This window comes from Phalacrocorax carbo, chromosome 5 (assembly GCF_963921805.1).
Source record: "Phalacrocorax carbo chromosome 5, bPhaCar2.1, whole genome shotgun sequence".
In the NCBI taxonomy this organism is placed as follows: Eukaryota; Metazoa; Chordata; class Aves; order Suliformes; family Phalacrocoracidae; genus Phalacrocorax; species Phalacrocorax carbo.
The window spans coordinates 61,197,884-61,211,049 of NC_087517.1; the positions used below are offsets into that span (position 1 = coordinate 61,197,884).

Here is a 13,166-nt window from a genome sequence, read left to right on the forward strand (position 1 = left end):
TCAGTTTGTCAGTGATAAACTTTGCACCCTTAAAATTTTAAGGTATAATAGACACTTATAAGATGCCTTACTGACCTACAGAGAGGAATTCCCTGCAATGAACTTAAAATCTATTTTAAAGGAAGTCGTAGAATAGGATTGATATATATAATCATATGCTGAAAATCAGAATTTGATTAACCAGATGCTGTTATTTTAATATCTCATGAATAGAAACTGCAGTGTAAAAACAATTCAAAATAGTCATTTACTGTGAAATATGACATATGGCCTGCTAAGCTGCTTTTCTACAGAAATAGCTAAAGATCATTATTCTTGGCATCATTCCCTACAACCGTCACTGGGCTCCTTAAAACAGACAGTATGTGATTGAGCCCATAAGGAAGATTATTTCTACAGGTGGGTAGAAACAATGTTGAAAACTACAAAGACTTGTGAGAAAGAAGTAGTCAAGGAGACTTCTCCACCTCCATAACTTCTGTGCACTAAAACAAATCAAAGCAGCACCACTAAAACAGTTGCTGGGGAAAAAAAAAAAAAAGCATTTTCTCCTTTTTCTTCATGGTATACATTTCCATCTTTCTAATGTATGGTATTTTATTTAACTTGCTCTGCTGGAGGGTTAGGAACATCCTGATATGAACAGGAAGTTTGCATCCAGCAGGGGCCACTTGTTGCCTTTGCTTAGTCCCGATTCTGTTAGGTGGAAACCAAGCCTTAACGCTGGCATAGGATGAGTTCACCTTCTGCCATAGTGGATTGTAATAACCACAACCACGCTGTGATGTGATAATGCTGCAACCCAAGCTTTTCCGGTGATGTTATACTAGTAAATGTAAACCAAACATTTCTGATGCGGCATCACAGGACAGGAAATGTTAAGACAATTATAATGTGGCAATCATAATCTGATGCAGCAATAATACAATCACATTTAGATAATGTTTGCATTTGAAAGCAGCTACGCTGTGATTATGTTCTTGCAACACAGCCCCTTTACATGCCAGCACTGTTGCGTGGATTAGCTAAATTTAGCCTGTAACACGGCGCAGTAGATGCCTTTACTATGTTCCATCATGGGCCTTTTTCACTTGCTGAACAAAATTACTGCCGCGTACAGCATCAGCGTTACACGACCACATTGGGAGACGATGGGGCATTTATGATGGCAGCATCAGGCACTGCTTCCGAGACATTCCCAAGGGTGCTGTGAGGCTACCGAGGACTTGCAAAATCTGTTGCACGGTGCGACACCAACTTACTGATGTGACATCGCATCCAGGCGCACGCACGTACAGCCCGTGGGGCTGGCACGAGGCTGGGATTTGCTAGGACAGGCTGCCAACACCGGCAGCGACACTCCAGCCCGCGGGTGCGGCCGAGGCAGTGGTGGTTTAGAAGGCGTGCGCCATCACAAGGCGTCGGTGGTGCCCCCACGGCAGGGCCGAGTGCGCCCGGAGAGCCCCGGCCAACGGGGCCCCGGCCGGCGGAGGGAGCCCCCGCCTCCCGCAGGGGAGCAGGGAGGCCGCGGGGCTGCGGCCCCGGGCCGGGCGAGCGCCGCCGCCGTGTCTCAGGGAGACGAGGCGAAGCGAGGCGAGGCGAGGCGAGGCACCAGCGTAAGCGGCCACCTTGCCGCCCGGGGCAGCGCCGTCACGGCTGCTGCGCTGACCTTCACGCCTCCAGAGGTGACGTCATGGCCCAGGCCGATGTCACGCGAATGACGCAGACACACGGGCAAGCCCCAGCGGCGGGACCAAGGCTCGGAAAGGAGCGAGAAGCGGCTGCTAACAACTCTCCGCTCTCCGCCCGCCGCCCCGCGCCGCCCCGCACTGCCGAGCGAAGCTACGGCCAAACCCGCCCCGCCCCGGCACATCCGGGTACCGCGCCGCCACTAACGGCCTCCCCGCCCCGCCACCGCGCACGCGCCCCTCCCTCCGCCTCTCAGCTCCGCCCCCGGCCGGAGGGCGGGATCGAAACTCCAAGCCGCCTTTCCGATTGGCTTCCACTCCGGGGGCGCCCGGGGATTAGCCGCCGTTGAGGAAGGCGGGCGTTGCCCGTCTGCCGTCCGGCCATTGGCCAAGACCGCCGAGGAGCTGCTCGCCCGTTGGCGGGCGGGCGCGTCCGGTCCGGGGCCGGAGGAGGGTGCCATTGGCTGGAAAGTAGGTTAGTGGTGCGCCGTTGGGTGGCAAGCCAGGCGGAAAGTAGGTCAGGGACGGGGGCTGCCTGCGCCGGGCGCCGCTGCGGGCGTGCCGCGCGCTGCCGGGGGACGCCGACCGCCTCCCGCCTCCCGCCCCGGGCGCGGCGCGGCGGGGGGGCGCGCGGAGCGGGCGGTGAGCCGGTAACGGGCGCTGGGCGAGCGGGGGGGGGAGGGGGGTTAACGGGAGGGAGGGAGCTGTTGGGTGAGGGCCGTCCGCCTCCCCGGCCCGAGGGGACGGCGCCTCGCCGGTGAGCGGGCAGCCCCCGCCTAGGGCTACCACCGCGCCGGGGCCGCCCCCCTCCGGCAGGCCGTGGGGAGCTGCCTGCCTGGGGGTTTGGGGGCTGCGGCTGCCCCGGTGGGAGGGGGCCGGACCGGGGGGGGTGGGGTGGCGGGACCCCGCGGCGGCAGCGCTGGGCTGAGTCCCTTGGAGCTGGGCGCGGAGCGGGGGCGCCGCCGCCGCCGGAGCGGCCCCGGTACGGGGTGTCTCGGCGATGTGACAGGACCCGGAGGTGGCGGGGCCCGATTGCAGCCGGCCCCGGGCCCGCCGCCGGCGCGGCAGCTCGCCCGGAGTCCCGGGGCGTAGCGGGGGCCGGGGTCCTGTTGTCGGTGCGCCCACGGCTGGGCGGGGCGGGGGAAGAGGGGGACCGGGGGTCCGAGCCAGCCCCTTCAGGGACAGGGAGGGTGGCGTGAGTCACCCGGCAGAGGTGTCGGCGCCCCTTCCCCTGCAACGGGAACGGGTCCCTGCAACATCTGCCCCGCAGCGCATCCCGTGGATCCTCCTCAGTAGATCGGGTGCCCTGTGGTAGAGTCCGCGTCAGGTGAGGCCCGAGGAGCGCGCGTTGAACGCCAGCAGGGTGGCGGTGGCCGGGAGCCGGTGCGGGGCGGCCAGCCCTAGGTGCGGACCGGCAGGGCCGACGGGCCGGCCCGCGGCGGCGGGGCTCCTCGCCTGCAGCAGCCCAGCGCAGCCGCCTCCCGGGGGTGTCGTGGTGAGCCCCGGCTCCCGGGGCAGCCCTCCCCGCCGCTGTGGCTTCTGCGGCCGCTTCCCACAGCTGTACGTGTGTCTTTGCTGTCAGCGGGAGAATGAACCCTTTTCTCTGACGGGGAACGTAGAGTGCTGGGAAGGTTAAGGAGGCTTCCCGGGGTCAGGACTTTGCGCTCGGGGTGGCAGGGGAATCACTTTGCGTTTTTAATTGCTGAGGCTTCTGTTACTCCGGTGCCTCAATTATAACAGCTTTGGAAAAATTTTAGTACTTAAAAATAACGGTGAAGAAACAAGTGGGTGTGTTTTCATGCTTTTGAAGCAAATAGGCTTAGAGCAATTTTTAGAGTATTTTCTTAGTATCCGAGGTAGAAAGGGTCAACTGCAGAGGGTGATCATCTTTTTAAACCATTTTGAATCTAATCTCTTTACAGTATTCATTCAACCTTCAAGTAGAATTCTTTCACAGTGCTGGTACTTGAACATTCAAAATGAGACTGGTGGTTTTTTTTTGTAATAGGTTAGTATTAAAGTACCTGTTCTACCTGTTTAGTATATCTTCTATCAGAAAGATTTTTTTAAATGGGAGTGACTGATAATACACAGGCTGCAGCTAAGCTTGTAGTGGAAAAAAGAAAGGTTGTTTGTTTTAATTAACTATTAATACTGGCTAACTGTCTCTGTACCTGGCCTTGCAGAAGGCTGAGGTTAAACTCTGCCCTCGAAAGAATGTATGTTTTTTATGCTCTAGGAATATGCAAATGTAAATAGCTATTTGAAGTGTCAGAAACTATAGACCTCTCATCTGAATATTCTAAACCACAGTTGCCTACTAAGGGGAAAGTCTTTACTACTACTGAGTTCTGTGGGTTTGTATTTCTCATGACCATTCATAGAGGGTTTTTTATGCCTACTTGTAGAAATGGAGTGTGTAAAATAACCCAATAAAATATTGTGGTTGTAGATTAATATGCTGCTTTATCCTGCATTCTCCTCCACACTGCGTGTTTCCATTGCCTGTCTGTGTGACAGCTGTGGTGTGTGGTCCTGTGTAGGCTTAAGGTCTGTGAAAGAAGGGATGTTGGGAGACTGCCTAGACAAGAAGGAAGTACCACAGAGAGCCTAAGGAGAGCTCTTTTGTTTTGTTCTTCACTAAAAGGCCCTCTGGGGGACACGGGGATGTCAGTAAACTAACTTAGCTGTAGCCGGGATTCTACAAAGCCACTGCTGAAGTTAGGGCCTGCTACCAAGTCATTGTCACCACCTGGTAGCAAGAGACCTGCTGTATTTGTGGACCATTGCAAAGGATGTGTTAGGAAGGTGATGTTTGTAGGGGGAGTCTATTGGAGATGTTTTTTTTCCTTCAAATACCTGCTGTCGAAGATTCTTTTGGGAAACCAGGAGCAGGTACAAGTGGACGTTTGTTGGATTTATTTGGCACATCTTAAAGTTATACACAGTTCCTTAACACTGTACAAGACAGTGATGACAAAGCTGAGACCTAATGTGATAGCGGCATATGAGTAAGACTATTTTTAAAAGTGAATTGGTATCAAGCATGCCGGAAATACCAAGAGGCATGCAGGTTAATTTAGATGAATACGGGAGCGTTGTTTTCAAACTCAAATTCAATGTTTTAAGCAGTTTTCAGCACAGAGCCAATTGTCTGTGTGGTTATACTTTGATAGGAGGTACAGGGAAACATGAAGGAATATACTGTTGTTAAGTAAAACAAAAAGAATTTGGTGCATTGCTTAGTGGCTTTCTTTTTTAGTTCTGTAACTCATATACTTTTTATTTTTAACCTTTGTCATCAGTTTTGTCCATAGTTCTGCTTTTGAAAGAGAGCAGAAAAGTAGTAGAAAGCAGCTACCTATATCCTAAAGTTCTTTAAAGTTAGTTGTTTTCAAGGAGAGATGTGTACAGGCATATAATAGTCATATGATTGCCAAGAGAAGCCCCCCAAAAATCCATATTTTTAAGCCTGCGTACCTTCCTTGTTCTCGATAAGTTTACAGAAAGCAAAGAATACTTAAGGTTTCTCTAATATATTAAACATGGCTTGAAACTTTAATTTTTGGCTGTCATCATACTTAGAAAACTTCAGACTAAAAATAAGTGCTTTTCATAAATGTCGTGGCTGAGATGATACCGATTGGAACTTGGCACCAACTTCTGCACTTTGTTGTTGAAAGCTCTGCTTGATCAGCCCATAGAAATTAGGGTCTGTGGTTTAGAGGCGCTTGAAGGTGCGAATAAGGTGTGTTGTGGCGTTTTCAAAAGCAGTGAAAGAACTTTCAGTCTGGATCGTTCAGTCTTTTTAAGAGTTGCTGCAGGTTTTAGATAATGGACTAAAAAAGCAGAGGTATACTCTGCCTAGTGTGTGTATATGTACTTGGTAGTCTTGCATTGCAGTAGTAAATATGTTCCAGGTCTAGTTAGATCAAATACAAACTGGTGACAGAAATTTTGTGTGCTCCTGTGGTGTTATGTAGGTGAAACTCAAGACATTGAAAAGGACACAGAATGATGCACTTACAAAATGAGAATGCTTTTCTTTTTAAAAGTTAGTGTATTGAGTTATTTAGAAAGCCTATTTAAGTTTAGTTTGCTTCTTTTTTGTGGTTTGGGTTTTTTTTTTTTGTGGGAGGAAGAAATCCCAGTTGTAATTATCAAATTGGATTTATCTGTATTTCATCACTTTGAACATTGTCAAATAACCTGTGGTGTATATTTAATGAAGCTTTACATTGAATGAGGTGGACATTGAGGTGAATAGCTCGCTGGCATGAACTGCATGTTGCACCTGCCTTTTTTACCTCAGTTTGTTGGAAAAATGCAGTAAGGCTACTTACCCAAGGCCCAGGCTTCATCTCCTTGGAAACCTGATCTTTCACCAGATGTTGAGAAATGTAAAATCTTTTTTAATCCATTCTGCAAAAGAACGCAGATCAAAACAGCATCTTCAGGCTTTGGTAGCCTGGAATATTCATTAACTAAAAAAATAGTCTGACATTTCAGTCTTTGTCCCAAGGAAGATTGTTAGCTCCTGTTGGATTTGATGTTATTTCAGATTTATTTTAGCTGTTGCTAAAATTCCTGTAGTGGTGATAGTTTAATTCATTAAATGCAAGAACTGGCTGATAATGCTGTCTTCATGTGTACAGTGCAGGACTGTGTCCTCTGCCCCTTCCTTGCCTGCAAGGATTCATCTTTCTTCTCTATCTTCAGGTCATCTTTTTTCCCTTGCAGCTGCAAAAAGATATTTCTTAGCCAAGGCACACAGAATTTGTAACCTTTTCAGTCTCCTGCCATTTGAGAAGCTGTTATTCAGTGTCTCTGATGTCAGACACACTTCTAGGTCAGCTGCTGGTGTCAGAACAACTTGTGACCCTGAGCTGAAGCCATGCTGTAGTTCAGTAGGTTGGTCTTCTGTAGGAATAGTGCCAGTAGGCTACTTATAGAGCAAGAAATACCGTTGGCTGGGTTTTAGAATGGTGAAATAGCAAGCCACGTTTCTGGTGGTCTAAGATGTTGACGTTCTCTACTACCTTTAAAGAAAGCCGTTCATATGAGTATAAGCAGTTGAGGAAGGTGCTTGTAGTTATCATGTTTGTTCTGATAGTATTTTCCTTGCAAATGTTTGTAGGCTCTATTTTTCCACAGGTACAAGGCAATTTAGTAGCACCTTGTGGGAAGGAAGCAGCAAACATTGCTAAATCCTTAGTGGTCCTTAGTTGATGCGTCTGTAGTAGAAATATATCTTCCAATGTGCAGTTGCCGGGAAGGATGTGTTCGGCAGTTCCTAAGCAGTATGTGTTGGCATCATGTCTCTCAAATCGCCTTTCTACAGGAAGGCATATTATAGCAAGTCACGTATGCATATTCACTTACTGCCGTTTGCCTTAATTCCTTTGTTAAGTTAACAAATAAGTTAACGGAATCCATGTATTTTAAAGATTGGATGTGGTCTTGATACAGGACTACTCAGAAAACTCTACAGTTAGTCTTACCCACTTGGGATTGATGTAGATTTTGGAGGAAGAATGAAATAAGACTATCGAAGAACTCAGAAGTGAGTATTATTCTTGATCTGAAGTTCTTTTTATCTTGGAAACTTTCTTAAAGTGGCCTTACCTTTTTTCTAGTTTGCCTAACGAAAAAGGACAAGATCAGAAAGACTTTGGTAGAACTTGCTAAATAACGCTGTAGTGCAGAATATTAATGGAGTGAAATGAGGAGGAAGAGTTACTTCCTAGAAAAATCAAGATAAAATAAAACTAGTATACTTTTAACATTTTTTGAAGAATGTTTTTTCCTGTCTTTAAAACTGTCAGTTTATAGTTTCCTTGAACTAGTTTGTTTTTCTTGAATTGTTATGAATTGATTTCTTTGTTATCTATGGATTTTTCTTGGAGAGTTATGAAATTTAGGACTTCTGTTCCAATTTGAAGCAAAACTAAAGGGTAAAAGTTTTATTACTTTTTACTATATATGTTGCATGTATGCATTGTAGTTGTGTTGAGAGTGACAGCAAAATGGCTTTGTTAGAGTTCTACTTTTATTCCTACACATGACTCAAGGACCTTTGATAATTGTATTTAAGTCCCCCTGAGATTTGGGCTTTATGCTGGAGTTTGGCTACTGGCATATTAGTTTTATTATAACCTTTTAAAATGTATTTATTTTGCCCGTAGCTTGAATGGCCTAGGTATTTTTCAGGAATAGCTTATGGGGTCCGGAATACACTGCAAAAAAATCAGATGTTAGTCTTTGAGGTTGGTGTTAGAATATGTTTTGTGACCTTGTCTTGACCGTGTTGGGTTTTCCAGTTTGCAGTTCTAGAATTGTTGACTGAGAAACAGGACGCCTATTTATTCTTCTGTTCCCTTTCCCAACATGTTTTGCTGCCAAGACATTTCATGTAATCTTTGAATTTGCGTATCCTAACTGGTTTGTCATAGATTAAATGAATTCACTGAGTTAACAAAAAAAGTCAGTGTTAACACTGTGCTCTCAGCATACGTAAGAATATTTTTGTGTTATTCCCAGGATCCAGATCCCAGAATCCAGAAACGTACTTAAGTTTGACCTTAGAAGGGTCTGCTGTCTAGATTTTTAATTTTGTTCTGAGACTTTATCAGATCATTAAGGAAAATCTGGCAAACTTGCTGTCCTAGAGTAACATTATACTGTAGTTTTAATCTATACCCAGTTGACTATGGCTTTGTGAGTTTTGAAAAGCCTTTATCACCTTAATTTTTTAAATCTAAGTGAAGTTTTATGATGTTAGGTACTGTAAAAATATCTACATTTACAGACCTTTTTCAATTAAGTTTTTCACAGCATTTAATTTGTAGTGATCTTATGTGAAATTAGAAAGTCTTAAATGATGTCTGTTACAGCCCTTAATTCATTCTCACAGTGCCATTTTAAGTGAAAAATCATATGTGAAGAGAAGTTATGCATTAGTATGGAAGTTTTTTTAATTACAGATAATGTAGTTTCTCCCTACTTTCTTCTTTAAAATTTATCCTATTTCTCTTATTTGAAAATACTCTTTCTCTGCAATGACCAAACTAGCCACTGAATATTACAGTTTATTTTAGAAACCTGTCAAGTCAGTTCAGTGATTTCCTACAGGGACTTGTCACACAAAAAGATTAGAGTTGCTGAAGTGCTCACCAATCATTAAAGAACAAGTGGTTCAAAATGTTGTCAAACGCTTGCCATGCACTTTGGGTCCAAATTCTAGAAGTTATCTGTACTTTAGAAATACAAGGCCAGCAATTGGATATTCCTATTTTTAATAGGAAGAGACGAATAAGAACAATGAGTTTTTTAGTTTGGGTTTATGCTGGAATTCTCTATTTCACCTCTGTTAGAAATTCTAGGACTTCTATATGAATTCCCTTCCCCCCGCCAACAACCCCACCTGAGACATGCAGCTTGGTCAGCTCCTCTGGTCTGGGAACAGTCTGAAGAAAGGTGGGTATTTCCCTATTAGAGCATTTAAAATTCTAGTTCAGTCTGTTAAAGATATCCCAGCTGGCACTGAAGAGTTTTCAATTGCTGTATTTGGCATTATTTGTTGAATAAAGTAATCCCTGTCCTAATTTATCTGACCTGTCCATGAGATTCTTCCATAGTAAATGCCTGCTTTATTGTCTTAGCTGGAGTAGCTCTTTATTCATCTTACTCTAACACCTTTGTCATCATCAAGAGTAAGATGATGAAGGGAAAGAGAAAATAGAGGAGAATGTTACAGCAGTTGGCTGTTGTGGAAACTGATGTTTCTATGTTCCTGTTCTAGGTACAGATTATCAATTTACCAGCTCATTGCACATTTTAACCATCGTATATGGCTGATGCCACTGTGTGGGTTCTCTGACTGTGTCCTTTATAATGTATGTTCCTCTCAAGAATTCCAGTCTCACTGATGAATTTTTGCAGACTTTCAAGGACCTGGGTAGGAAATACCACTGTTGAGGGCAGTATCACCAGGGCTGTACTCAGGTACTTGGACAGGACAAAAAGCAAAAATGTATGGCCAAAAAGAATTGTCTAGTTTTGGTGCCCTGCAGTTTGTCCTACAGTGACGCATGAATCCTTTGCAACATCCGTTGACAGTTGGATGTACTTGGATGGTAGTTTTGATGATCATTTGAACTGGATTGCTATGGACAAAGTAGTTCCCATCAATACTGCAACTCCTTCCTGGCTAGGGCTAACCATTTCCATCCATGTATCCTGTCCCTCTGCGCTGTGGTGGCATATGTGTTTGGGCAAAGATACTGGACTAGGAATCTGCTGTGGCTCAAGGATAACTTTTCTTCCCCAGAGACTGATTTGAGATTAGTCGGTTCACTGATACCATACACCTTGTGGCTTCATAAACATCTGCGCTTTTGTAGGTTCGGAAACAGCACAGCTCACAAAATGAGTAGCCCTGGAGTGGTGGGAGAGGCAGTAAGTGTGAAGAGTGGTGTTATAAATATGTTATGTTGCACCCTTGACATGGAAGAAGAGGAATTATGGCAGAATATGTTTGGATTGAGCTGTGTTGGGTAATTCCTTTAAATCTACATGAAAACTGGAAAAAAATCTGGTTTTGATACTGATGCCCAGAAGCCAGAAAAATAATCAACTTTTTACTTTCATCTCTGGAGCTACATGATGCAGCTTTTCACTCTTTTTTTTTTTTGTGCCATTAAAAATTTTTTTTCATAATAAGAGTAATTCAGCTAGATGTCTGACGCTTTTCCGTTTCCCCTTACTGGCCCATGTGTTTCTAGATTTCCAGATGAACAAATACAGAAGTGTTTCAGGTACACAAATCTCTGAGGAGCTCATTCACCATGATCACTTGACTTTACCAGAGCTGAACACTCACATGCCCAGGTTGTTGTCAAACTGATAATTTATCTAAAAATGGCAGAGACCCAGCAATGTCTCCAGTTAAGCTTGCCAGGAAATCTGGATGAAATGGAGTATAGGAAGGAGGCAAAAGGAAGAAGACTTTCTTTTCCACCACTACAACACATGGTTTGGACTGCAGTCCACTAGTTGCGCACACCTCTGCTCCCTTTCTGGGAGGGGAGCTGTCTGTTTTGTTTTTTTTTTTTTTAAAAAAAACAAACCCAAAACCTTAAATTGCTGTTTAAGAATGATTCTCTAACTTGGTGTAGATCTCATCTTGCTGTCAGTTTGTCTATATATTCTGTTTTCTGGAAGGAAAACTCTAAAACCTACTCAGGCTTTCCTTTAGAGAAATATTGGCACCTTTGTTCTTGATGTTCTTATCAAATAGCCATTCACTTGCAGCGTCTGTATCAGCAGAATTGTCCTTGTGTTCAGTGACATGAAAATCTGTTTTCTATATGGCTGTGATGTGCACTCGTTAAAAAGATTTACTAAAATTTTCTAACTTAATTTGGAATATAAATAGAAAGTAAGGAAGTGTTTAAGTCAGCAGATAACAGGAGAAGCTGTGCCTTCTAATTAAAATGAATTAATGACATTTTTTTCATAAAGCATATGAACACTACTAAGGATCAAATAGTTGCACATGTCAGAAGCAGGACAAAAAAAATTTCCTCCATGCAACAAAAAAAGTCAGGAAAAAGTGCCTATTGGTATCTCCTTAGGGACCTAGTTAGCATTGTAGCGTATCGACGATCTTCTGTCTCTAGGTGAATTGATCATTATTCAGCCTTACAAGTTTTTTGAGGTACCTTTGCTTAAGTTAATCCAGACACTTTTTAGGCAAAACTAATGTGCATTTTGGAAGAAGATTTGTTCAGGCAAGTAGTTAAACCTTATGATGTGCTGTGAGACTTGTGTAATCTACATCCTTTGGCACGGCTTTCAGATGCATGCTTAATTTTTTTGACCGACAAAATATTTTTTTCATCTGATTTGCCTTCTAGTTTTAGGATATTTCTGTGGCTTGCTAGTTCCCTCTAGCCCTAAACATGCTGGAATGATGGTGACCCTGACAAACCTGGGAAAATACTGGTTTCTGTTACTTGCCAGCGAAATCTATTTTTCTGTTTTTCTGCTAAATTTTGCTTGGTGACTTTGGAAAACCTGGTAACTGGTCTCTTAACTGGTCTCTGACTTTATTTAAAAAAAAAAATAATATTCCACTTACAGTTGCCTGTGTGTGGCTTTTTGTTACCCTTGTCTCAGTCTTGTGAGCACTTTGCTTTTGTGTGAGTGTGTTGTGGCAATGGCGATGTTTTGTAATGATACTGGGTTGGCAACCAGGTACAAGTAATATTGGTATGAGTTCTCAGGTTTGACTGTAGAAGGGACTGGTGAGTGGGTTTCAAAGAGTTTCAGGAAGCAGAAAAAGGAAGTTTCCTGGCCTTTCAGGAAGAACCTTGATGGACTAGCAGGTTTCTATTTAAAGAAGGAACATTAGGGGTAAATACAGTTAACTTTAATTTCCCTTTCTAGCAAACCTATTTGCGTGTTGTAGTGAAGTGCCATAGTTTTCCACATTCAAATACATCATGACATATGCCTTTTAACTCCTCCCTATGATGTAATTTGGCTGAGTCTGTTTGGCAACAGTGTGTAAGTTTCTCTTCAATCATTCTTTATGGTGTAGTTCTGTATTTTCCATGCATCCTTCCAAAAGTGTACTCATCAGAATCACTTCCATGTGTGAGCTAATCATTGTCTTCCATTCTTAAAAGGGGTGGTCAGTTAGTTCCTGCTGGCTTCCTCTATTGTGCTCTGCCTATTATCTTTGTAGTTTTCACATTCCTACTTCTCAATCTGTGAAAGTCGGTCATCTCAGTACTATTATATTTTCATGGTTTTATGTACCATTCTAATACAGAACAATGGTTCTTAAACCTAACTTACCTGGATGTTGAATAGCATTCATACAGGGTCTTTCTTGACTGTGCTCCTATGTATTAGAGATTGATTTGTTTTAACTCAGGTGTTGATAAAAGAGCCTCCTATGAAAGGAGCACAACCTACTTTTCAGGCTATTTCTTGAATATTTCTATCACAGTGGAGTCTTTGTATGCTCATTCTTGCTGTAATAGCCCTATAGAAGTTAACCTGTGTGTTCTCATGTTCAGGTGTGTGTTTGCTAGGTAAGTTATATGTAAGCTTACTGTTGGGCTTATCTCTCCAGCTCCTTTGTACAATGCTCGTACTTGTTTGAGTCCTGGAGTCACCTTACTGTCATCTACTCGGACTTGTACCTTTTTTAAAAATTATTTTTTTGGCAGGATTAGTTTTAATCTATTTTGGATCTCTGAACAGTTCACTGTGGGTTTAGATAAGTGCCAGTCCTGTATGGGAGTACAAAGCTGAAAGATGAATCTAGGAGGTTAACAACTCTTGCAGTCACGCTTTGGTTACAAAGGGTTAAATGCTTAGATCTGCAACTTCTCATGTAATAAAAGAATGTAAGAATCCTGTTGCATGAATCTCCCAAAGGGAGGTCTATGCTGCGCTGCAGAAATC

At 43.9% G+C, this 13,166-nt stretch overlaps 1 protein-coding gene and 1 long non-coding RNA gene across 7 annotated transcripts in view; one reads left to right on the forward strand and one right to left on the reverse strand.

Moving 5' to 3' along the window:
* The window catches only part of LOC135313512 (uncharacterized), a 28,720-nt gene extending 26,892 nt beyond the window's left edge, over positions 1-1,828 (reverse strand). The window contains exon 1 of the long non-coding RNA XR_010373144.1: positions 1,263-1,828. This is a non-coding gene — a long non-coding RNA (uncharacterized LOC135313512). The remainder of the gene's footprint in view (positions 1-1,262) is intronic.
* A 351-nt stretch (positions 1,829-2,179) lies between these two features.
* Positions 2,180-13,166, forward strand: part of BMAL1 (basic helix-loop-helix ARNT like 1) — a 54,669-nt gene continuing 43,682 nt past the window's right edge. For 2 of the 6 annotated variants that reach the window (XM_064452751.1, XM_064452753.1), the window contains exon 1: positions 2,180-2,338. The gene's annotated coding sequence lies outside the window, so the exon portion shown is untranslated. The remainder of the gene's footprint in view (positions 2,339-13,166) is intronic. The other 4 variants (XM_064452748.1, XM_064452752.1, XM_064452749.1 and 1 more) reach the window with 3 other exon arrangements.